Raw genomic sequence first — 24,634 nt, forward strand, 5'->3', positions numbered from 1 at the left:
AAATTAAAAAAAAAAAGTTCTTATACCTAGGGTTATACCTCCTCACATAGCCTGAGCTACCAGTGATTTCTTAAATATGGAATCTTCTCTATCATTCATTTAATATATTGCTATATTCCACATTAAATGAATTCCTATAATTTTATTTCTTTATTTGGTCTTTCAAAACAGAGTTTCTCTGTGTGGCCTTGGCTGTTCTGGACTCGCTGTGTTGATCCAGTTGGCCTCAAACTCACAACAATCTGCCTGCCTTTTCCTCCCTGAGTGCTGGGATTACAGGCATGTGTGCCCAGCTCTATAATTTTATTTATTTATTTATTTATTTATTTATTTACTTTGGTTTTTCGAGACATGTTTTCTCTGTATGGCCTTGGCTGTCCTGTAGTCACTTTGTAGACCAGGCTGGCCTTGAACTCACAGCGATCTGCCTGCCTCTGCCTCCTGAGTGCTGGGATTAAAGGCGTGTGCCACCACCGCCTTGCCTTATAATTTTATTTTTATGTGAATTGTTAAGTAAAAAGTTGAAGTTTGACAAAAATGAATTTGAGTAGTATTTGCCCACTCCTGCCAGAAGCTGTCCCAAAGCTGGCGTTGGATGCTGAAGCTGTAACTGAGCGGTAGAGTGCATGCATACCATGGCATAGGCTACGGATTTGATTCCCAGCATCTAGCCTCCCAGCTGCCCCCAAAGGGTCAGACTGCAGATATGGAGCCTGGAAAGTGTGGCACAGTTGATGGAGAGCTTGCCTAGCATTCGTGAAGGCCTGGGTTTAATCCCTCACACCACGTAAGTCTGGTATGTTAGCTCATGTCTTTAATCCCAGCACTTTTAGGAAGTTGAAACAGGAGGATCTCTGAGTTCTAAGGCCAGGCTGGTCTAAATAAGTTCTATGCCAGCCAGGACTGTGCAGTGAGACCGTGTATCAAAAAGATAAAAGATCATAGAGATATGGACAGACTTGGTGCTCTGTGCTTTGAGACAAGAGGATCAGAAGTTCAAAGTCAGCCTTGGGTACTAAGCCAGACTCTTGATTTCAGGGGCGGTGCGGAGGGGAAGAGTATATTTTTCTTTGTAACACTAGAGGTCACTGTAAGCTAGAAATTTCCAACACTCTTAAAAGTGTTCAGCTGATGTTATTGACTAGATTTATCTGAATACCTACTTATTCATGAGACTATTTCTAGCCCTCTTTCATTATTACATTTAAATATTTTTAAATTGCCTGATTCCTTTTTGTTTTTTCTGAGACAGGGTTTCTCTGTGTAGCCCTGGCTGGCCTGGACACACTTTGTAGTCCAGACTGGCCTCGAACTCGCAGAGATCAGCCTGCCTCTGACTCCTGAGTGCTGGGATTAAAGGCCGGTGCCACCACACCCGGCTGCCTGATTTTAATTCAACTAAAAATAAAACTTAAGATTGTAAAAAGGGTTGCTTCAAAGTAGTTTTCCTTGAAGTGTCTTCAGAGTCCCTTTTCTAACAAAAATTTAATATAATTTTATAGTTCTATAGATGAAGCCAGACTTGGAATTAGAAGACATGAATTGTTAAATTCATTGAATGTGCTTCTTCACTCCTGACCCAGCTCATATTTCTGAACTATAATTCTAAAATCATGATTTTTCCCAATCTACCTATATCACCCTACACACTAAGTAAATGTTTTTTGTTGTTGTTGTTTTTTGTTTTTGTTTTTGTTTTTGTTTTTTTTTTGGTTTTTTGAGACAGGGTTTCTCTGTGTAGCCTTGGCCATCCTGGACACACTAAGTAAATGTTTTTAAAAGACTCGATGATCTGGAGAATGCCTCTTAGGTTGTTCTTGCCAAAGACTAGAGTCTGGTTCTCAGCATCCACAGTAGACAAACCACAACTGCCTGTAACTCCAGCTCTGGCGGAATCCAGTCTTTCTGGCTATTGCATACACACACACATACCCTTGTTTAAAAAAAAATAAATCTTTGCCAGGCATGGTGATGCATGCCTTTAATCCCAGCACTCGGGAGGCAGAGGCAGGCAGATGGATCACTGTGAGTTCAAGGCCAGCCTGGTCTACAAAGCAAGTCCAGGACAACCAAGGCTACACAGAGAAACCCTGTCTTTCAAAACCAAGAACACAAAAACAAAAAAAGCATTTAAAAATATTCATATTGTGAGTTTTATGAGTTTGATAAGCAGATCCTCTTTCAGATCAACACTCTATAATGTACACAGGAACTACTGCAGAGCATAAGTAGAGGGGGACTGGGAAGGAAGCCTTGTGTTGCATCAGTTACACACCATGTTCTGCCTTGCGCTCATTAGATGTCCTGAACAAAATGTCTTAAACAAAAAAGAAAGGAGATGAGCATAGAACTTATGAAACAAAACACGGTTCTCATCTCAAAAGAAACACAATTTTTTTCTTTTGTTTTTTGTTTTTTGAAGACATGGTTTCCCTGTGTAGCCTTCCTGTGTAGCTGTCCTGGATTCACTTTGTAGACCAGGCTGTCCTCGAACTCACAGCGATCCACCTGCCTCTGCCTCCTGAGTGCTGGGATTAAAGGCGTGGGCCACTATGCCTGGCTCAGCCAATCAACTTAAAGAACAACTTTCCTGTACTTCTCTAATCTCTCATGTAACAACAAGGCTTGGAAATGGCTTAGAACACCACCCCCTTACAGTTTTTTCCTTTAAAAATATTATTTCCCTAACACTAGGGGCCGCCATCTTCCCTCCTCATGAGGGGGCTGATGGTCCAGGCTCTGAGTCTGACTAATAAAGGAGACCCTGTGTGATTTGTATTTGGTTGATTCCTAGTGGTCTTTGGGGGGTCTCACAACTTGGGCCAACAAGAGTAACTGAAAGCAAGCTTGGCATCTCTGCCGTCATTTTGTGTTTGTGTCACCCTCAGGCTCAAGCTTAACTTGCATAGGCATGTTAATCATTGGAGGAGTGTCTGTTTACATAGCCCGGCTTACTCCTTCAAGGCTGAAGGTATAGATGTCTCCTTTTCCTACACTTGCGTTCACCTTAGATTTCAGGAACAGCAAAACCTCAGGACAGACCACAGGAAGATAAGGGTAATTAACAGAGAATGTGAGGCCACTCCTTCTAGCTTAAGCAATCAACTTGTCAGAACAAGGTTGCTCAAGTCAGAACTTCTTTGGACCACTTTGCAGAGCCAGAGCTGAAATACATATCAAAGACGACACCATGACCAAGACTTCTAATATGTACATATGTCACCTTGTTTCCCAGGAACTATATTTATTACATTTTAGCCTAATTGTCATGTCAGAGCCCCAAAAAGAGGAAAATGAAGGTTGTTGGATCCTTTTATTTATTCCTTTCCTCAACAAGTTGATTAAACCTCTGTTTTTTATCTCTTTAATTGCAGGGTTGGTGCCGAGGCCAAGCTGAGCTTGTTGAGACTGGGCCCTTTGTCTTTCTAGTCTGATTAGACTTCTAAGCACTGCAGAGACTTGCAGGAGTATTACACAGGTGGGAAATCCAGGCCAGCCTAGCTGTGCAATGAGCCTCATTCTCAAATGCATGGAGAGGAATGCCTAGCACACATGTGGCCATTGGACTCAATCTCCAGCATCTTAAAAAAATACTGTTTAAAAAAAAGAATATTAACCTATGCATTGTGATTCACACATGTAATCTCAGCATGTGGGAAAACTACACAGAAGGATTGCCAAGCGTTTCAGATCAGCTGGGGTGTAATACAGTATGTTACATGTATATAGTATATATTAGAAACTTGTTACAATAGTAGATTCTATTTAATTCTGGGTTTGCCATATTTTAGCTGGGTAGCATTAGGAAAACTATTAAACCTCCTGTTTTATTTTGGAAAATGAAATATGACCAAAACAGCATACAGAATTCTCAAAGAGCTAATAAAAAATTTAAAAACTAAAAGTACAGAAAGAGAAAAGATGTACAAGAGCTGGGACCTGGTGGTGACACTTGCCAGAGTCAGGAGTTCAAGGCCATCCTTGCCTGCATTCCCAGCTGGAGGCCAGCACAGGCTACAGAAAGCCATCATAAAACCAAAAGAACAGTAGGTGTGTATGTTAGCTACCTTTTTTTGTTGCTGTGATAAAACAGCATGACCAAGGTAATTTACAGGGGGAAAAAAATGCTTATTTGAGATTCTGATTCTAGGTATCTAGGCGTCTATCATGACAGGTGAACATGGCAATGAGTAGCAGGCTTGGCAGAAATCAAACATGGAAGGGGACTAGACTATAAACATACAACGCCCAACCCAGCAACATAATTCCTCCAGCCAGGTTTTACCTTCCAAAAGTTCCACAGCCTCCCCAAACAGCAGCACTGAGTGGGAACCATGTGTTCAAATGCCAGATCCTAGGGAGGACATTTCTCACTTAAGCCACCAGTGTGCAGTATGGTCATCAGGGAGATATCATTTGAAACAATAGTCAAACTATTCCGCACCCAACTAAATATTAAAATGACTCCAAATATGAAATATTGGCACAGAGTAAAAGCAACTGTAACTCTGTGTTCCTCTGAAATTGAAAATGTTACAGCCACTGGGGATCAAATTTGACAACTAAAATTTTATGCTACTCAGCACTCTTGTGCTTGTATTTTGTCTAGAGAAATGGATTCATACATCCACACACAATGAAGCATGGTCCTCGAAGCTTTACACACTAGTGTCAAGATGAGGATCTAGCTCAAGTGGCAGAACATCTCCCCAATACATGCAAGGCCTTGGGTACATTCCTGGCACAACCAGGAAGAGTGTCCCTCAGGACCTGAGTGAGTCCATCGGGGCAGGCAGACTCCTGTAGCTCTGGGACTATCACTGGTCCAACCCACAGAATCTGGCAATGAAACATTGGCATCTGAAACACTGAAGAGTAAAAGAAACCAGACCACAAGGGCTCTGCTCCTTCTATACCCATCCCTACATGAAAGATTGTATACTATTTCATTCTGTTTCTGTGGCACTCTAGGAACAGAAAATTCATAACTGCAGAAGACACTGTGGTTTCTAGGGACAGGCAAGATATTGGCTTCAGTGGGACTTTGTTGAGTAAGGGCAAGATATGTAGGTTTTAGGGGTATAGAGAGATGAGGTCACAATCTGTAACCCAGCATGGGGTTACAGGCATACCTCTCCATAATGGGTTTTAAGTACTGTGACTTGAACCCAGGGTTGTCTTCTACACCATGCAATTAATCTCCTAGCTGAGCTCAGTTGTGCTTCAGCTCTGCCTTTTTCTTCCTTCCTTCCTTCCTTTCTTTCTTTCTTTCTTTTGTTTTTGTTTTCTGAGACAGGGTTTCTCTGTGTAGCCTTGGCTATCCTGGACTCCCTTTGTAGACCAGGTCGGCCTTGAACTCACAGTGATTCACCCGCCTCTGCCTCCCATGTGCTGAGATTAAAGATGTGTGCCACCTCGTCCAGCTTGGTAGCCTTTTATATGGTAATTTGGGTGGTAATTACATGGCTTCATATACTTGTTGAAACAATTTATACATTCAAAATTATATGTTTAACTTTAGCAAGAGACAGGTCTGGTAATGCTTGCATGTAAAACAGAATATCAGAGGTGGAGATTAGATACAACGAGTTCTAGGCCAGCCTGGATACAAGAGACTTAGTCTCTAAAAATGAAAGAAAAAAAAACTGTACCCAGCTTGGTGTATACAGCATTGGTGAGTTTGGGCTGGAGGTCTCCAAAATAAAGAACAGTCTGGGGGTATGTAATCAATGCCTTATCTCAGATAAACTAATGAACAAAAATTTTACTTTCTTTATTTCTCGTAAAGTGTATCTGACCAGATAAAACGTTTATAGAACTTCTAATGGAAACTATGAGACACAGAGAGAGCCAAGAAGGGACCTGAGATTACAGGAAGCTTGAAAACTAAGCTAGAAACTGCTTACTCTGATCCAATGTAATGGATAATTGGTGTGCTTGCCAGGAATGGAGTAGGATGTGCTTATATGTCCTCACCACTTGGCAGCGCTACACCATTGGCAGAAAGGGATAAGGGAAAGAGTCTATATCCATTCTTTTTTTGACCAGGTCCCCTTGATGGATAGGCCTGGTGGCACTTAGAGAAGGATAACAGGTCACCAAGAAGAGACTCGATCCCTATGAACATATACAGGGGGAGGAGGTCCCCCTCAGTCACAGACATAGGGGAGGGGAGTACGGGGAAGCAGGAGGGAGGGAGGAATGGGAGGATACAAGGGATGGGCTAACAATTGAGATGTAATATGAATAAATTAATAAAATATTTTTTTAAAAAGATAACCTTTAAAAAAAAAAAAGGAAAGAGTCTATGAAGTATCACAAGAATTGTAAGCAGAGCCAGGCGATGGTGGCGCATGCCTTTAATCCCAGTACTCAGGAGGTAGAGGCAAGTAGATCGCTGTGAGTTCAAGGCCAGCCTGGTCTACAAAGCAAGTCTAAGACAGCCAAAGCTATACAGAGAAACCCTATCTTGAAAAACAAATTTATTTTGAGACAGCATCTTACTCTATGACACCAGGCTGAATAGGAAGTCATTACATAACCCAGATAGGCTGCAAACTTAAGGCAGACCTCTTATTTTGACCCCGCTCTCCAAGTGCTGAGATTGCAAGTGCATATAATTATGAGTATCTTAATAACTGTTGTGTTTTGGTGATGTCTTTTTTTCTTTCGATACAAGGCGCAGTGCTCTGAATAGGAATGTCCCCCACAGACTCATGTATTTGAAAGCTTGATCATAGGAAGTGGCACTGTCAGGAGGTATGGCCATGTTAGAGGAAGTAGGTCTCTGGGGGCAGGCTTTGAAGTCTAAAAAGGTCATATCTGTTCAGAGTGTCTGAGTCTTCAGTTCTGCTACCTGTGAATCAAGACAGAGAACTCTCAGCTCCTTCTCCAGGACCATGCCTGCCTGCATGATGCCATGCTTCCAGCCATGATGATAATGAACTAAACCTCTGAAACTGTAAGTTAACGCTAATTAAAGGTTTTCCTTTATGAGTTGCCATGGTCCATGTCTCCTCAGCACTAAACCCTAACTAAGACCCAGGGTTTTGTGTAATTCAGGCTGGCCTTTAACTCACCTTGTAGCTCAGTATAACCTTGAACTCCAGATCCTGAGTCTCCTCCAACAAATAGTTGGGATTGTAGGCATGACAACTATGCTCAATGGCAACTGCTTTGTGACAAATTGGAGCCTAGAGAAGTCATGCCTTTAATCTCAATTCACAGGAACTAACAACAGACAGATAGATCTCTATGAGTTTTAGGCTAGCCTGGTCAGCATAATGGAGATCCAAGCTAGTCAGGGCTACATATCAAGACTTTGTCTCAGGAAAAAAAAAAAAAAAAAAAGTGTAGCAGCTAGCCTTCCTGTGATAACTCTCCATAGGACTCTGCTGTGTTGACTTTGCAAAAAATTTACAAATTAGACATTTGTTAATCCCATCAAGCAAAAATGAAGATCACCACTCAAATTAAGGGCAACTAAGCAAGCTTTATTTACCATGCATAGTATTTGACTCCTCAAAGTGGAATTTGAGAGAGCAGTGAGGGTGAACTTTCTGGGCTTCCTTTTATAGGGAAAAGGGGATTTTCAGAGGAATTTGGTAGCATAAGGACGTGGCAAGCAAATTACAAAAACAGACAGCAGACAAGATTATTTGACAGTTCATTTGGCATAACATCTCAAGATACCTCAAGATTCCTTGGCAAAATATCTTATCAGGGTTCAGGTTAAATTCAAAATGTGAGCCAAACTCCGTAGGGTGGGAAGCATGTCAAATTCCAGAAATAGGTGAAAACATGGTCAGTCTTCAGTTTTATAGTCAACAGAAACAAACTCTTTGTTACAAAATGGCCTCCAACTTTAAGATGGAGTCAGGCTGGTCTACCTATCATTTCTGCCTTCCTTTATGAGTCCCTTTCAAATCTTTGAAAGGGAACGATCATTTCTGTCTGTTGCATGGGCTAATAATGCCAGCAGAGTGTGGGAATTTCGTTACTTTTGATATGGCAGTAGACGAAATTTGTAATGCATCAGAAGGCACATTGCCTGACTCTGTGCAGCATCAGGAGTATTAGGGTGCCTGTAGCAGATGAGATGAGAGTGGTTAGGCAGGTGACTGTTGGAGGATGTCTTTTATTTATTTATTTATTTATTTATTTATTTATTTATTTTGGAGTCAGGTAGCGTTGGCTGTCCTAGACTCACTTTGTAGACCAGGCTGGCCTTGAACTCACAGCGATCCACCTGCCTCTGCCTCCCAAGTGCTGGGATTAAAGGCATGCGCCACCACGCTGGGCCCTGAAGGATATTTTTGTGCACACTGTATTCAAATGCTGATTTCTATACCATAGATCTGGTAGGAGTCCAGACTTTGGCATTGTCATCATTATGAAGCATCTTCTGTCTTAGTATGCTGTAAACATTGTTTTTCATCACCTTCTGATTGGTTAAGTAAAGAGCTGAACAGCCAATAGCTGTGCCTGAGATGATAAGGTGGGAGTTCTGAATCCAGAGAGATGGTCTCAGGTGGGGACCAGAAAAAGGAGGAGTCACTATCTGGACACAAATGAAGGAGGTACCAGGGCAAGCAATGGGCCATGTGGCTGGGAAGTAGGCCAGGCCACTATTGGCGAGTTAGAATAGCTATAGTGCCTGAAGCTTTTAATAAATATAAAGGTTTCCATGTCATTATTTAGAGCAAGGATGGGAACAGGAAAAAAACAAACAAACAAACAAAGAAAAACCTTTCTTTTACAGTCAACCTGTTGAATAGGGATTGGTACCAATTATTTCCTCCTTGAGAGTCTAAGAATTGGGTTTTAAGATCATTTCTTACTATAGCCATGGTTTCTCTAATTATTCCTGATTGGTTGGCATAGAAACACCAAGTTTCCCACAGGGCCATACACAGCCCTCCTTGTCTCATAAAGAGTAAGGTGGACCTCTGCTGTTTTATAATACTACTTCTGCCAAAGTATCTACTTGTTCTAATGTAGGGACTGAATTTTCCAAAAACGGATCCTGTTTAATTTGGAAACTTCGGGTCATGAACCCTTGATCATGTAGATCTAATGCTGATGTTAGCAGTGCTGCAGAAGCAACTATTCCTGTGCCCGCCAAAAGTAGAATTAAAATAGGAGCCACCACTTGGCTAATGCTATAGCTCGATGTATGTGATCTGCGTCCCCATCATAAATATAAATTTGAGGGATAATGTGAGTGAACATACATTTTTAAAAAGGGATGTGTCCCGGGGCTGGAGAGATGGCTCAGCGGTCAAGAGTACTGACTGTTCTTCCAGAGGTCATGTGTTCAATCCCCAGCAACCACATGGTGGCTTACAACCATCTATAATGAGATCTGATGCCCTCTTCTGGTTTGCAGATGTACGTGTAGGCAGAACACTGTATACATAATAAATAAATAAAAATCTTTAAAAAATAAAATAAAATAAGAGATGTGTCCCATGTAGCATGCGGGAGACTGATTACCAACACATACTTCCATCAGTCCAACCCTGCTAGATACCGGAAGGAGCAGGAACAAATAGCTGTTTGTTCTCTATGCCAACAACTGTAGGTTCCATACAATGGTCACAATTCACCAAATAAAGAGATGCCAAATGATCTGATACATTGAACATAATGCATAGTTCCTGTCCCTGTATATCACCTAGGACAATCTGGGCTAGGAGGAAGGACAGGTACCAGTAGTAGCTTGTGGTATTGCAGTAAAAGGCTATAAACCATCCCTACGTAGTAAGGGGTTTTGTGTCCAGACAAAGCCAACAATCCTGTTAGGTGAGGTGTAGTGGTGGGAGCCATGTTGCTTCTCCTGGGAAAGGTGCATGAATGTTCTGTGAGTGACCTCCTCGAGGCAAGGCCCTTGGAGCGTCTCTCCACCCGGCAAGGACCAGTGAGATTGGTATTTGGAATGACTTTGTCAAGCCTCAGGAGATGAGGCCATGATTCCTGCTTACTTATAAGTTAAGTAAAGCTGTGATTCTTTAGTAAAAGGTCTCAAAAATTGATAGGAATATATGAGGGAGAAGGAAAGGGCTCAGAAATGTCAGCTACTTCTTCTGAGGACCTAACCATGCTGATACACTGGAGTAAGGGAAAGTTCAATACCTACTAAGAGAAAACAGGGTTCAAAGAGATACAGCCTAAAGGTTAACAGTAAGAGTTCATTCTCAGGACAAGTGAGTTGATATTTTAGGGTTAGTTAGTAAGTAAGGTTTGTTATGCTCAAATTAAAATAAACACAAGTTGGATAGATTTATCTTTGTCTTAGACAAAGGCTTACATAGTAGGAAGAAATAGTATGAGTCAACGAAAAAGTGTTAGTCTCTGTTCTTTATGAAAAAGCTGTATAGTGAGCAGGACCATACTGTAAAACTAGACAGATAAAAACGGCATAAAGGCCAGGCATGGTGGCACACGCCTTTAGTCCCAGCACTTGGGAGGCAGAGGCAGGCGGATTGTTGTGAGTTCAAAGCCAGCCTGGTCTACAAAGGGAGTCCAGGACAGCCAGGGCTACACAGAGAAACCCTCTATTGGAAATAGTTTCTCTTAGCTCTTCTCAGGCTGAGTTAGGATTGGGTTTCTACTACAGGTCTATGCAGGCCTTTGACAATAGTCTTCTCTCTTCTTTGAATTCATACACCAAACAGATGACCTGTGAAGCACAAATCTGAGCTTTCTCTTTGGAGGCCCAGTGGCATAGTTGACCCAGAGTCCTTAAGAGTCCTTGAGTAGCCCTAAACTGTCCTCTTTGTCCTTGGCAGCCAATAAGCCAATAATAAATCATCCAAATACTGGAGGAAGATGACCTTTGGGTATTCATTGCAAAAACAGCTTGAGTCTGCTTAGGGGGCCTCATCAAAGATGATACGGGAATTCCAGAATCTTTGAAATAATTGGGTCCAAGTCAGTTGTTCCAATATTCCTACTTCAGGATCTGCCCATTAAAATGCAAAGGTGGGCTGATTTAAATTTGACAGAGGGCCGAGATGGTGAGCCTAGTACTTGGGAAGCAGAGGCAGGCAGATTGTTGTGAGTTTGAGGCCAGCGTGGTCTACAAAGCAAGTCTAGGACAGCCAAGGTTACATACAGAGAGAAACGCTGTCTCAAAAAACAAACAAACAAACAAAAACAAAACAAAGAAGGATAAAGAAAAATGTATCTCTTAAATCAAGTACAGTATCAACCTTATGCTCAAGGGGTCACGTTCTGACCAGACTGTAGGGATTGGAAACAGTTGGGTGAAAAAATTCTTTCTTTTTTTTCTGTTTTTTTTTTTTTTGTTTGTTTGTTTGTTTTGTTTTGTTTGAGACAGGGTTTCTCTGTTTTAGCCCTGGCTATACTGGAACTCACTCTGTAGACCAGGCTGGCCTCAAACTCAGAGATCCACCAGCCTCTGCCTCCAGAGTGCTGGAATTAAAGGTGCATGACACCACTGCCCAGTCTCTTTCTTTCTTTTTATAAATAGGCTTATTTTATTTTATGTATGTGAATGTATTGCCTGTTTGTGTGTATGTATGTGCACCACGTGTGTTTCTGATGCCCTTGAAGATCAGAAGAAACATAATATCCCCTGGAATCTTCAATAGATGGTTGTGAACTAACATTTGGGTGCTGGGAATTGAGCCTGGGTCCTCTGGAATGCAACCAGTGCTCCTAACCACTCAGCCATCTTTCTAGCACCAGATAAAATTTGTATCTTCTTGTTAACCCTCCTTAAATCTTGTACTGGTCTATAGTATTGAGTTCCTAGTTTTTCAACTGGCAATAAAGGAGTGTTCCATGCTTACTTGCATGGATTAAGTATGCCTGCCTTAAGGAGGTATCTGACATGAGTTCTTATCCCTTCCCTGGCCTATGAGCTAATAGGGTAGTGTTTAACTACACTGGCATAGCCCCAGAAGTCAGTTGTACAATTACCAGGGTCACATGTCTAGCTAGGCCAGGAGGAATATCTTCATCTCAGAAACCAGGAATATCTTTTATCAGTTTTTCCTTTAGCTCTCCCTCTGGGTCTTAGAAGTAGATATATTCCTTGCTGAAGGGGCAGGTGACTGTGGCTAAGTTCCCTATTTGTGGTTTAGGCATCTCCCCTGAACCTGAGAACAAGTTGCTTGGAACTTACTCAGGCGATCTCTCCCAAGCAATGGAAAGGGACATTCAGGAATAACAATGAACGAATGAGTCACAGTTCCCTTTCCCAGAGCAATACTCTATTTTGTAGTCCAATTATAGTTTTAAATTCCCTCTGTAACCCGCTGTACATCCATTGTTCTTTTTTCCAAGGTGTCTCCAGGGTTTCAGTAACACACACTATGATGCTCCTGTATGTACCAAACAGTTTGCAGTTTGGCCACTAATTGAGGTTACCATAGTCTTGCGGGGACCTAAACTGAAAAAGTCATGCCCTCCCCCCAATTCTTCCAGAGTCAGGACTGGCTTTGGCTGAGGAACTCTCTTCTGTGCTTGGGAAGGGTCTACCTGTTTCCACTGGGGGGCATTAACTTTTCTACTGCCCCAGTGCCTTGCAGTAAGCACACTGGTCCTTTTCTAGAGGCTTTTTCTTTTCCTTGTAGGTGACTTGTCCAGGGTTAAAAGTACCAGGAGCACGTAGTGCTGCCATCGCAGCCTGATGTATTTTCTTTATGGGAAATCTTTGCTGTCTATTGTCAAACACTTCCTGGGCTATTTCTAATAATTCTGACCTATTCTTTCCTGCAAACTCACCCATCTTTTATATTTTCTTTTCTTTTTAAAAATATTTTATTTAATTTTAATTTATGTGTGTTGGCGTGAGGGTGTCAGATCTTGGAGTTACAGACAGTTGTGAGCTGCCATGTGGGTGCTGAGAATTGAACCCGGGTCCTTCGGAAGAACAGGCAGTGCTTTTAACCACTGAGCCATGTCTCCAGCCCCCATCTTTTATATTTTCTTATGTATATCTAATGCTGACTGGGCTACAAAGGCCAGGTTAATTGTCTACACGTTTGCTGGGTCCTACAGATCTTTAAGTATGTGGCCCATGTGCTCCAGAGAGCGCTCCAGAGAACACTCCAGAAACACTGAAGGTGATTTGTCTGATACCTAATTTGACATCAGCTACTTCAGGTTTGCCTGCCTGAGGTCCTCCAGTAGAGCCTGGGTGACTTCCTGTCTCCTTCTGTCCATAGTTCCAATATGGTTTCCTTCTGAGTACAGCCTTGTTAGTGGCTGTCATTCTCAGGTCGTTGTCAAGAATGTCTAATTCTGGCAGTGCTCTGGCTGCTTTTGCTAGGATTCTCTTTCTTCCACAGGGAGAGAGTACAGAGAATTTGTTGGCAGTCATCCCCTGTGAGGAGATGGTTAAAGAAAACAAAATCAATCAGGGAAATCAGAGAACTCCGATCTGTGCTGAAAAGGGATTTTGATTTTTCCAGTTGTAAAGATTCATTAAAGTAAATGGAATATACAAGTATTGTCCTTCTGGGGCCTAGCAGGGAGGAAGGTCGGGGCCTAGAAGAGATGTTTCTGCTTTGGGCATAGAATCGGAAGCAGGAGCTGCATGTTGATTGGGGAGAAGACTGAATTTGGAGTTGCTTCTGCTTCAGGAGGAGGAGTGGAAAAAGAAGCCATGGGCCTCCTGGGGAGAAGACTGAAGCCGCCAGCTGGTGGTGTGTTGGGGGGGGCAAAGTCTGGATAGCCCTGCCAGTTATTAGGAGGGGGGAAGATGAAAAGTGGCTCTGGTGTAGGAGCAGGGACAGAAGGAGTAGTCTACTGGGATAATTGCTGCAGAGGCTGAGGAGTGGGAGAAGGCTGAGGAGAAGCCAGTGGGCTGGGGAGAGTTGGGGCATCAGAGGGTAAAGAGGACTGAGAGTCCTGGAGGACAGAATCTTTGGAGGAATGTGGTTCCCAGCCAGGGGGCTCTGGGGAGTCTTCTTTGCTATGATCAGGGCATAGCTACCTTGCCCATTCAGACCGTACAAACCTTCATCCATGGGGGCAGTTTGGATGTTGCTTCTGCCTAGGGTAGAATATACTATGTCTGGTCCAGGTGGCCAGGCATACCAAGGGTGGCACTGACCGCTGCCCAGGCCACTTAGGAGTCGAAGGTGCCTCCTGGGGGCCATTCGACTGGGAATGTAGGGCATTCCAGTTAACCAAAAGATTGGGTCCATGGTGATAGGATAATCATAATCCTGCTTAATTATAGGACAGTCAAGTTTGTCAAAGTTCCTTTAAAGACAGTTTAAAAGGTGTGCCAGGGGAGCTGGAGAGATGGCTCAGAGGTCAAGAGCACTGCCTGCTTTCCCCAAAGGTCCTGAGTTCAATTCTTAGCAACCACATGGTGGTTCACAACTGTCTAGAATGAGATCTGGTGCCCTCTTCTGGTGTGCAGGCATACAGGCAGGCAAAACTTAATAAATAAATCTTTTTTAAAAAGTGTGTGTGTGGGGGGGGGAAGCCGGGTGTTGTGGCTCATGCCTTAAATCCCAGTACTTGGAAGGCAGAGGCAGGTGGATCACTGTGAGTTCGAGGCCGGCCTGGTCTATAAAGTGAGTCTAGGACAGCCGAGGCTAACCAGAAACTCTGTCTTGAAAAATAAAAACAACAAACAAACAAACAAAGGAATAAAGGAGTGTCAGGCTTAGAAGTCATGTTAACTATTCTGTCCAGGCTTAGTTTTTCAAAACCTACTTTATTTAGATTTGTTTTTGTTTGTTTGTTTGGCTGTCCTGGACTTGACTTGTAGACCAGGTTGGCCTCAAACTCACAGAGCTCTATCTGCCTCTGGCTTCTGAGTATTGGGATTACAGGCATGCGCTACCACGTCCAGCCTTATTTAGGATTCTTAAACGCTTCTACCTCCCTTCTAACCCACTGACTAAAGGTAGGGGAAAAGAAAGTTAATAGGAAAAAGGGATTGTGGACTGGTTTGGAAGTAGTTTCTTAGGGGAATTCTACTCTTTGTTGTCAGGATACCAGCAGTCCAGTCCAATAGCAAACACCAAATAGCAATATGAATGAGTAGTAGCAGCAAGGCCCAGCAGAAACAGCAAGGCTCTGCTGAATTGGCATGAGTCAGCAGAAGTGGCCAGAATCAGCCAGAATACCTTAAGAAGTTCTCTGGCACATTTCTCTCTACAAAGTATAGACCAGCAAGGACCAACAAAGGCCAGGGAAGTACTGCATGACATAGCAATGCAAAAACATTGTCTCACTGTCTGTGAGGGTCTATCTACTTTCTAAGCATCACATGCCCTTTAACGTGTCTTGGGCTTTTTGTTGTTGTTGTTGTTTGGTTTTTCGAGACAAGGTTTCTCTGTGTATCCTTGGCTGTCCTGGACTCATTTTGTAGACCAGGCTAGCCTCGAACTTACAGTGATCCGCTTGCCTCTGCCTCCCCAGTGCTGGGATTAAAGGTGTGTGCCACCATGCCCAGCTTCATGTGTCTGTTTTAAGCAAAACATTATGTGTCTTCTCATAAGACAGCTTCCATCAAAACATCATGTGCCCTCTCATAAGACAGCTTCCAGAAAACATCAAATGACACAACTGAGTTTTTAAAGAAACCAGAAACTTGCACTTCACACCCCAAGCTCAGACTACAAAATACTGAAATCAAGGAAGCAGAAGAGATATAATAATAATAATAATAATAATAATAATAATAATAATAATAATAATAATAATAATAATACAGAGCAAGACACAGGGGACCAAGAACTAGGCATGTGCTTGTGATTGTGCTCACGCATGCGCGCGCACACACACACACACACACACACACACACACACACACACACACCAAAAAAAGATCCAGACCAAGTCAACCAACCAACCAACCCAAAAAATGAGATAGGCAGAGTAATGTCTTACTTGTGCTCTTGATGGGAGTTCATGCAACTTGTCAGGTCCTTCTCAGTCCCCAGACAGCAGGATCCCACCAGAACCAGTACCAGATGTTACCGAAGGAGACGCTTTACTATCACTTATGAATGAAGATATTTTCAGATGTTTGCTCATTTCTTTTTATCTCTGCCATTCATCTCAGTAGTCTGTGGGACCTACAGCATATCCTTGGCCTCAGAACTTCCTCAAGATGTGCACCCCAAAGGGAAGCAGCTCTTTAGGTCCCTGAGATTGGGTTGGAGTCTGATTTCACTGCAGTCTCCAAGAATGTTGATACCACTAAGCATGGATGAAGATTATTGCCCAAATTAAGGCCAATTGAACAAGCTTCATTTATTATGCATAAAACTGCCTCTCCATGCCAGGCGTGGTGGTACACGCCTTTAATTCCAGCATTTGGAGGCAGAGGCAGGCGATTCCTGTGAGTTCCAGGCTAGCCTAGTCTACAAAGTGAGTCCAGGATAGTCAAGGCTACACAGAGAAACCTTGTCTCAAAAAACAAACAAACAAGAAAGAAAGAAAGGAAGAAAGGAAGAAAGAAAAAAAGAAAGAAAGAAAGAAAGAAAGGAAGAAAGAAAGAAAGAAAGAAAGAAAGAAAGAAAGAAAGAAAGAAAGAAAGAAAGAAAGAAAGAAAGACTGCCTCTCCAAAGTAGGATTTGAGAGAGCAGTGAGGGTGAACTTTTTGGGCCTTCTTTTATAGAGAAAAGGTACAAACTGGGGATTTTCAGAGAAAGTTGGTAGCATAAGGATTGGGCAAGCAAATTACAGAAGCAGACAGCAGATAAGATTATTTGACAGGCCATGTTGGCATAACATATCAAGATACCTCAAGACTCCTTGACAGAACATCTTAATCTTATCAGGGCAGAGTTCAGGTTATGTTCAAAGTATAAATTAAACTCGGTAGGGTAAGGAACGTGTCAAATGTCAGAAATAGGCTAAAGCATGGCCAACTTGAGCTTCGCAGTAAACAAAAAGGAAACTTAATCTGACCTTGTAGCAAAATAGCTTCCAAACTTAAGATAGAATCAGGCTGGTTCAACAATTCTTAACTGACTTCCCAAACACACTGAAAGCCTGGGAACTCACATAGCCCTGAACATTCAAAGCAGCTAGTGGAATTGTTGAAAGCATGAATTCCCTTTGTCCGTTCTTGGTTGGGGTGTCTTATGTGGTAGAGTGTTGCCTCAATTTGGACCCACAGCACTCACAACCAACCAACCGATAAGCAAAACCAGTTTCTCTCTCTCCTATGTTCGAAAAGACTGTAACAATTTAAACACGTGCCCCCAAAGAAAAATGTAACTGGGTTTTTTGTTTTGTTTTGTTTTTTGAAACAGGGTTTCTCTGTGTAGCCTTGATTATCCTGAACTATCTTTGTAGACCAGGTTGGCCTGGAACTCACAGCAATCCACCTGGCTCTGCCTCCCGAGTGCTGGGATCAAAGGTGTGCGCCACCATGCCCGGCCCATATTCACTTCTTTATGCTGGCATAAAATAAGTTCTGGAGCCAGTGAGATGGTTCAGTGGGTAGACGTGCTTGCTTCACAAGCCAACACTTGCATTTGACCCCTGGAACTATGATAGAAGTTGAGAGGTGCTAGGTGGTGGTGTCACTTGCCTTTAATCTCAGCACTGGGGAGACACATGCAGGGGGATGTCTATGAGCTCAAGGCCAGGAGAAAACCAAGTCCTAAAAGTTACCCTCTGACTTTCACATGCCTGCCACAAATGCCCACAAATCACATATACACAAGTGTAAAAATAATAAATACTACTAAATTATGAAAAATATAATTTACTGTTTAAAATACATGGCAATTGGCAAACATATCTAGCAAAATAGTACAAGTAAAATTCTTATCATTTTCAGGAGGATACTAAGAAGAAGGAAGCCATCTGTGTTGTGTTAATTCTAAACTCTGGAACTTCTGAGATTCTTTTTTAGGGGTTTTCACATCCTCCTTCCCATCAGCTAACTTAAATTAAAAGAAGTCACTTCTGTCACTGGGGAAACTGGATCTGATGTTATTTCAGGAAAGTTAGGCACGGTGGTGCACACCTACAATCCCAGCCCTGCAGAGGTGAACATAAGGGTAAGAGTTTAAGGTCAGTCTTGGTCATAAAGCTTAAATTCAGATCCAGAAGACTTATCCCAGGAGATTGCCACACCTTTGGCATTGTGTAAGGAATGCATCAGCTCCAGCAGTGGGATAAACCCAGATTATTTTATGGACCATGGAAGAAGCTCATGAGCTCCTCCTGACATTCCTGTACCTGTCAGTGGGGGAAACTTATCAAACAGTGTCCTTGTACTTTCTTTGCTTCTCCTCCTCCTCCTCCCTGCCCACCCCCACCCCAGGCTCTCCTGTAGCCCAGGCTGGCCTTGAACTTACTATGTAGCTGAGGATGATCCTTTTTTGTTTTGTTTTTGTTTGTTTGTTTTTAGTTATGCATCTTTATTTGACATTCAGTAGGTTAGTTCTCATCCTCATTGACTGGCTGTAGATTTTTTCTTTTTTCTCTTTTTTTTTTTTTTGGCTTTTGGAGACAGGGTTTCTCTGTGTAGCCTTGGCTGTCCTGGACTTGCTTTGTAGACCAGCCTGGCCTTGAACTCACAGCAATCCACCTGCCTCTGCCTCCTGAGTGCTGGGAGGTGTGCGCCACCACCGCCCAGCTGGCTGTAGATTTTTAAAATGTTTTAACAGGCACATAAGTTACCAATATGTAGAGTCTGTTTGCTGAATCCTCATCTTCATTACCATTTTCTGGAGATATGTACTTGGGTGCGATGTGGAACATTCTTTATCCCTTTGGCCCAGACAGCTTTATTGAGCTTGGTATCTATGCGCACATCTGGAGTTCCCATCTCCTTCATGGCAAATTTCTGAATTTCTTTGAGTACACGAGGAGCACACTTCTTGAGGTCCACTCCTGGGATGTGCATGTGAAGAGTGATGGTGTCTTCTCTGGTCACCACCTCATTGATGGCAGAATGGCCCCTCTTCTTCTTGCTACCCTTCTTTGCAGGAGCCATTCTGCCCGGCCCAAGTTGGGAAGGATGGGCTGGAGGGATTGTGGACAGGAAAGCCCTGGGGTGATCTTACACTGCCTACTACTCTTCCTCTATTTCTCAACCCCTGTGTGAAGCCAGGAGTTGTCCAACAAAAACAAGGCTTTTTTTTTTTTTTAGTTGAAAATATATTCTTCACTCATACAATACATTCTAACCACAGTTTCTTGTCCATCCTCTTGTGCTCCATTTTCCTTCAGAAAGGAGCAGGCCTCCAAGAGGCAATCAGACAAGGCAAAAACCCTCAGACCCAGGCTGAGCAAAGCTTCCAATAGGAGGGAATGAGCCCTCAGAACAGTCCTCAGAACAGACACACCAGATCCCACTGCTGGGGGTCTCACAAATGCACCAATCTAATAGCCATCACATAAACAGAGGACCTGCTGCAGACCCATGTGGGCAGCATGCTTGTCGCTTCTGTCTCTGTGAGTCCATATGAGTCCATGTGAGCCCTGCTTAGTTCAGTGGACCATGCTCTCCTGGCCCCTCTGACCCCTACAATCTCTTCTCCCCCTCTTTCATGGGGTTCCCTGAGCTCTGAGGGGATGAACCCAGAGAGGATGCCCAATTTAGATTTTCTCTCCTCATAATCTTTGGCTGTGGGTCTCGGTGCCTGCTCCCACTTACTGCCAGAGGAGGAAGCCTTTCTGATGACAGCTAGACAAGGCATTAATCTGTGAGTATAGAAGAATATCATTAGGAATCATTTCATTAAAAAAAAAAATTATTTCTTGGTCAGTTCTGTTTGGCTCTATCTTGGGTCTCTGGCCTTTCCAGTCTCCAGTTCCTGGCCACACAGGCAGTGTGTGACAGGGGCTCCCTCTGCTGGTATGGACCTCAAGTTAAACTAGACTCCACAACTTTTGTGTCACCAGCCCCAGCACAGCTCACAAGCAGGACAGATTGTAGGTCAAAGCTGGGTTTGTGTTCGGGGTTTCTCTTTCAGTAGCCTGCAGAGTACATTCCTGTAATAAAGAGACTAGAACATGGGGGTGAAGTTTCCATGCAGGTACCAGCTCAACCTCTCTACCTTCACTGTGGATTGAATGGGGACCTGCTGTCAGTCTAGTGTTGCTGTTAATTTAGTGGTATGGCCTGATAAGCATTTATTATTAGGCTTATAGTTATTATAGTGGTATTATTAATTTGCTTTCACAATCAATAAAGACACAGACACCTGATATGTTTTAGAATAGCCTTATCATGGCAGATATTAACTCCTAAGCTACCTTCCATTATATCCCAGCCTTCATCCCAGGCCATCTGCTTCTAGTTATTTTTATTTGGGCTACAGACTATCCATAATCCCAAAATACTTGCTGAGGTTGTACATCTGGACCATTTCTTTCCCTGTGGAACTTTAGAGTTCCTCCTCTGGGCCCACGTGGATCTTTCCTATCCCACAGCCATTCTCCTCCTTCCTCTGCCAGAAGCCGTTGGCTTCTCCCTCCCAAGATCATTCTCTCCCAAAGCCCCAGAACTTTGGTCACACCTACCCCATTCCTCCTGCCCAGATTTAGGCCCTTTAATCAGCCAATCAGGAAGAATTTCTTAGGCAAAGTTAAACAGCAATACTTGGGGAATGTGACAGAGTGCTCATAAACAGTAAGGATCTTGGGGCAAGCAATCAACAAACACAAAACACCAGGCCATACTCCAACAGTCTAGCATCAGCCTTGGTTTTATTGACTTCTACATGGACCATGTTACTTAATCCTTGGGACAACAAGGCAGGATGGTGAGGAAAGTGCTATAGTAACCAGGGCTGGTTAGGTGTCTGGGGATTTTTATTTATTTATTTATTTTTTGGTTATATATATATATATATATATATTTTATTTTATTAATTTATTCATATTACATCTCAATGGGTATCCCATCCCTTGTATCCTCCTGTTCCTCCCTCCCTCCCATTCTCCCCTTACTCCCCTCCCCTATGACTGTGACTGAGGGGGACTTCCTCCCCCTGTATATTCTCATAGGGTATCAAGTCTCTTCTTGGTAGCCTATTATCCTTCCTCTGAGTGCCACCAGGTCTCTGGTGCCCCATATTTGACCACATCCCCTGGGAATTTTTATTTTGTTTGCCCACAGGAGTAGCTAGTGATCTGGAAGCAGTTTGGAGAACTGAGGCTAGATTCTGGCAGCTCGAAATCCAGGGCACAGAATAAGAACAGATAAGCAGCAGCCCAAGACTCAAGTCAAAGATCTAGGAGGATGGTGTGCACTTGTAGTCCAAGAGGCAAAAAAATGAGGAGAAAAAAAAAAAACCCTGGATAGGAGTTGGTTTGCCATTATATGTTCTGTCCACAAGACAGGACTAACTTCAGACAGAATGGAAAAATTTGAGAGAGTTAAGCAATGGAAATTATTTGGTGCAAGGGAAAAAATATGGAGTCTAAAGAAGTAGGACTGAAAATATGGGCAACAGCAAAACACACACACACACACACACACACACACACACACACACACACCAAACAGCAAGTAAAAGGAAATATTTGAACAAACAAAAAAGACCTGCTGATGCATAAAAACTAGCTTACCACTCAGCACCATTCCCAGTGTTGGACAAGGAAAACACACCACAAGGATGTTTTTTAGATTTTCAAGACAGGGTTTCTCTGAGTAGGGTTGGCTGTCCTGGACTTGCTTTGTAGACCAGGCTGGCCTTGAACTCACAGAGATACACCTGCTTCTATCTCCCAAATGCTGGCATTAAAGGCATGTGCCACCACACCTGGCTTTACAAGACTGTTTCTAAAAACAAACAAACAAAAACAAAAACAAACAAACAAAAACAAAAACAAACAAACAAAAAAAAACCCCCCCAAAACCTAAAGACACATTAAAACCAAAAGATGTTGAATTCCACATCCAAAGTCAACACATCACTTAGTTTTCACCATATTAGTGGTTGCTTGTTTCCTAAGCTAATATAATATATATGAGTATTTATGTATATATTATATAGGTGTATTTATATGTAAATATACACATTTATTATGGTTTGAATCTGAAATGTCCCTCACTAGTTCATGTTTCAAATGTTTTCTCTCCAGCTGCTGCTGCTATTTTGTGAAGCCATGGGACCACTAGGAAATGAAACTTTGCTGGAAGAATTAATACCACTAGGGCAAGCCTTAGAAACCACCTCTGCTTCATGATCTACAGTAACATGAGAAGTGGGTACCACACACTCTCACTGCCATGAATCTGCCATGTTCTCTCTGCCACAAAGGACTGAAACCTTGTACAGTATTTCTGTGAGATATTTCAAGTGCAGCAACACAAAAGTGAACACTGCACTTGTTTCTTTGTTTTTTTTTTCCAACTCTGGGGGCTTAATCTTGACCTTATATGGTAGGTAAATATGTCTGAGCTACATCCCTAGCCTTTAATCTGTACATGTGTGTGTATTCTATCTCCTCCCAATATATACAATAGAACATGTATGTGTGTGTGTATGTGCATATATACATATATAGATATGTAGCTTACACTGGCCTTTAACTCCTACTGGTCCTCCTGTATCAGCATCGTGAATGCTAAGACTGTAGGTATATGCCATGGTGCCTGGCTTCTGTCATGTTGTTTCTGGTTTATGGAAACCATATACTTATTTTTTCCTACAATGTGATATATATATATATATATTTTTTTTTTTTTCTTTTCTGAGAGCTAATTTACTTATTGTTTCCCCTTTTACCATTTGGTAGGGATATTACTATTTTCTGTTGTTACCTTCTTAGCAGCAACTTAGTTCTGTCTTCAGTTTCCTTGGTCTTTTTACTAATTTGTAATTTTAGTGATCTCTTTTGACTTCCAACCCCCTTTTTGGCAATTATATGTATATCTTTTATGATTATATATACATATACATATATATATACACACACATACACACACACACACACACACTTTCATAGCACACATATATTTTTTCTGTAGTCTCTAACTTCTAACTCTCTCTCTCTTTCCCTAAGGCAGGCTACAGAACTATTTTTCTTCCCTGAAGAGTAGCACAGAAACTCCCACCTTCCTTTTACCTTCTGTCTTGGAGTTCTACAAAGAAATTCTGACTGACCTTGATTAATAGAGCATAAGGCTGTCATTTCAGAGGGGATCTTGGTCAAATCCAGGAGAAAAGTCTACTCAAAGATTCCAGGAGAAGCTTGGCCAGGCCTTGCTAGGACTCTGAGGCCATTAGCATTTCATCACAGTTTGTTCAGGATTTATGCTTGGATTCTGCCAGCCCAATGGGATCTCAGTAACGCCCAATGGCCTTTGGGGATTAGTTCAGAGACAGAGAGCTTCCTAGAGAATTGTGAGGCCCTGGTTCCCTGCCCAGCACCAGTAAAAAGAAATAATCAAGTGGACAAGCCTCTCAAATACTCAAAGGACAGGGACAGGAGAGAGCTGAGAGCGCGAGCTAGCTCAGTGGGACCTGCGGAACCCATCAGGCTCCGATGGTGTTCTATACTCACTGTCGCTCAGGTACAATAAAACCAGTGGGTGACAAAAACCAGATAAAAATTTATGAGAATGGGAAAGAGACACACAGCCAGGACGTTAACAAAGGTGTGAAGGAGATAAGAGAAGATCGAGGGTAAGAGTAACTAGGATTTATCATTTACATGTATGAAATTGTCAAAAAAAAAAAAAAAAAAAACCCCAAAGTTTATTAATTAAAAAAATCCTTAGTTATTCTTTAAAGAAAAAAAAAAAATAAAGGTTTCTCGGGGCGTGGGGGGGTGAGTCCTGGGGTGAAGGGGGGTGTGAGTCCCTGACCGGTGCCCCTTCTCTGTGGGCATCGTAATGTATCCCTTAGGCCTACAGAGCAAATAACTGACACAGGGAGACTGAAAAGAACTTTAAAGCTGCCAGCACTTCGCCGGGCAGAGTCTGAACTGATTCTAATCTACTCGTAAACTAAACAAACTACACTAAACCTTATAACATACATACATTCCGAGCACTTGCCACTGTGACCGCTGGGCCAGTCCTTGTCAAGCCCCCATCATCTTCCTCCAACCTTCAAAAAACCTCCTCCCCTCTCAGACCATCAAACTTTCTCCTCCTTTCCAGTAAGTTCCGCCATCCACTTCCTGTCCTTCTGCCCAGCTGATTGGCTAAACAGAGCTTTATTGACGGTTGATGCATTCACTCAGCATTCCTCCACAGCCAACTGAAAAGCTGTCAGTGGCCAAATCTAAAAAAAAAAAAAAAAAATTGAAAAAGTAAGTAGAGTAGTACTGACTCATAACCCAAAGCAGAGGCTAAATATTCTATCAGTGTGTACTGGTAGGAATGGTTGAGTGGCTTTGAAATGAAGACAGAAATCCTCCTGTTTCCACCCTTCTTAAGGGTTAGTTACAGGTGCGCGTGGGGTGCCTAGCTTGTTACGTGGACTGAACTCTGGTCATCATGCTTCCATAGCAAGTGTTCATTCACAGTCACTGGACTTCACCATCATCCTCCCTATTCATTTGTTGTTGTTATTTATTGGTTGTCCTTTAGTTTGTTGGTTGGCTGAGACAGGGTCATCTCTATTATACAGCCCTGGTTATCTTGCTAATCACTGAGTCGACCAGACTGGCCTCAGATTCACAGAGATCCACCTGCCTCTGCCTCCCAAGGGCTCAG

General features: G+C 42.6%; 1 protein-coding gene and 1 pseudogene across 2 annotated transcripts in view; both read right to left on the reverse strand.

The window, feature by feature from the left end:
• Positions 1–24,634, reverse strand: part of Rb1cc1 (RB1 inducible coiled-coil 1) — a 543,496-nt gene that overhangs the window by 79,747 nt on the left and 439,115 nt on the right. The window lies entirely within an intron of this gene.
• LOC127201108 (60S ribosomal protein L31-like) lies at positions 18,394–18,952 on the reverse strand (annotated as a pseudogene).

The sequence above is a fragment of the Acomys russatus genome, chromosome 2, assembly GCF_903995435.1.
Source record: "Acomys russatus chromosome 2, mAcoRus1.1, whole genome shotgun sequence".
Classification (NCBI taxonomy): Eukaryota; Metazoa; Chordata; class Mammalia; order Rodentia; family Muridae; genus Acomys; species Acomys russatus.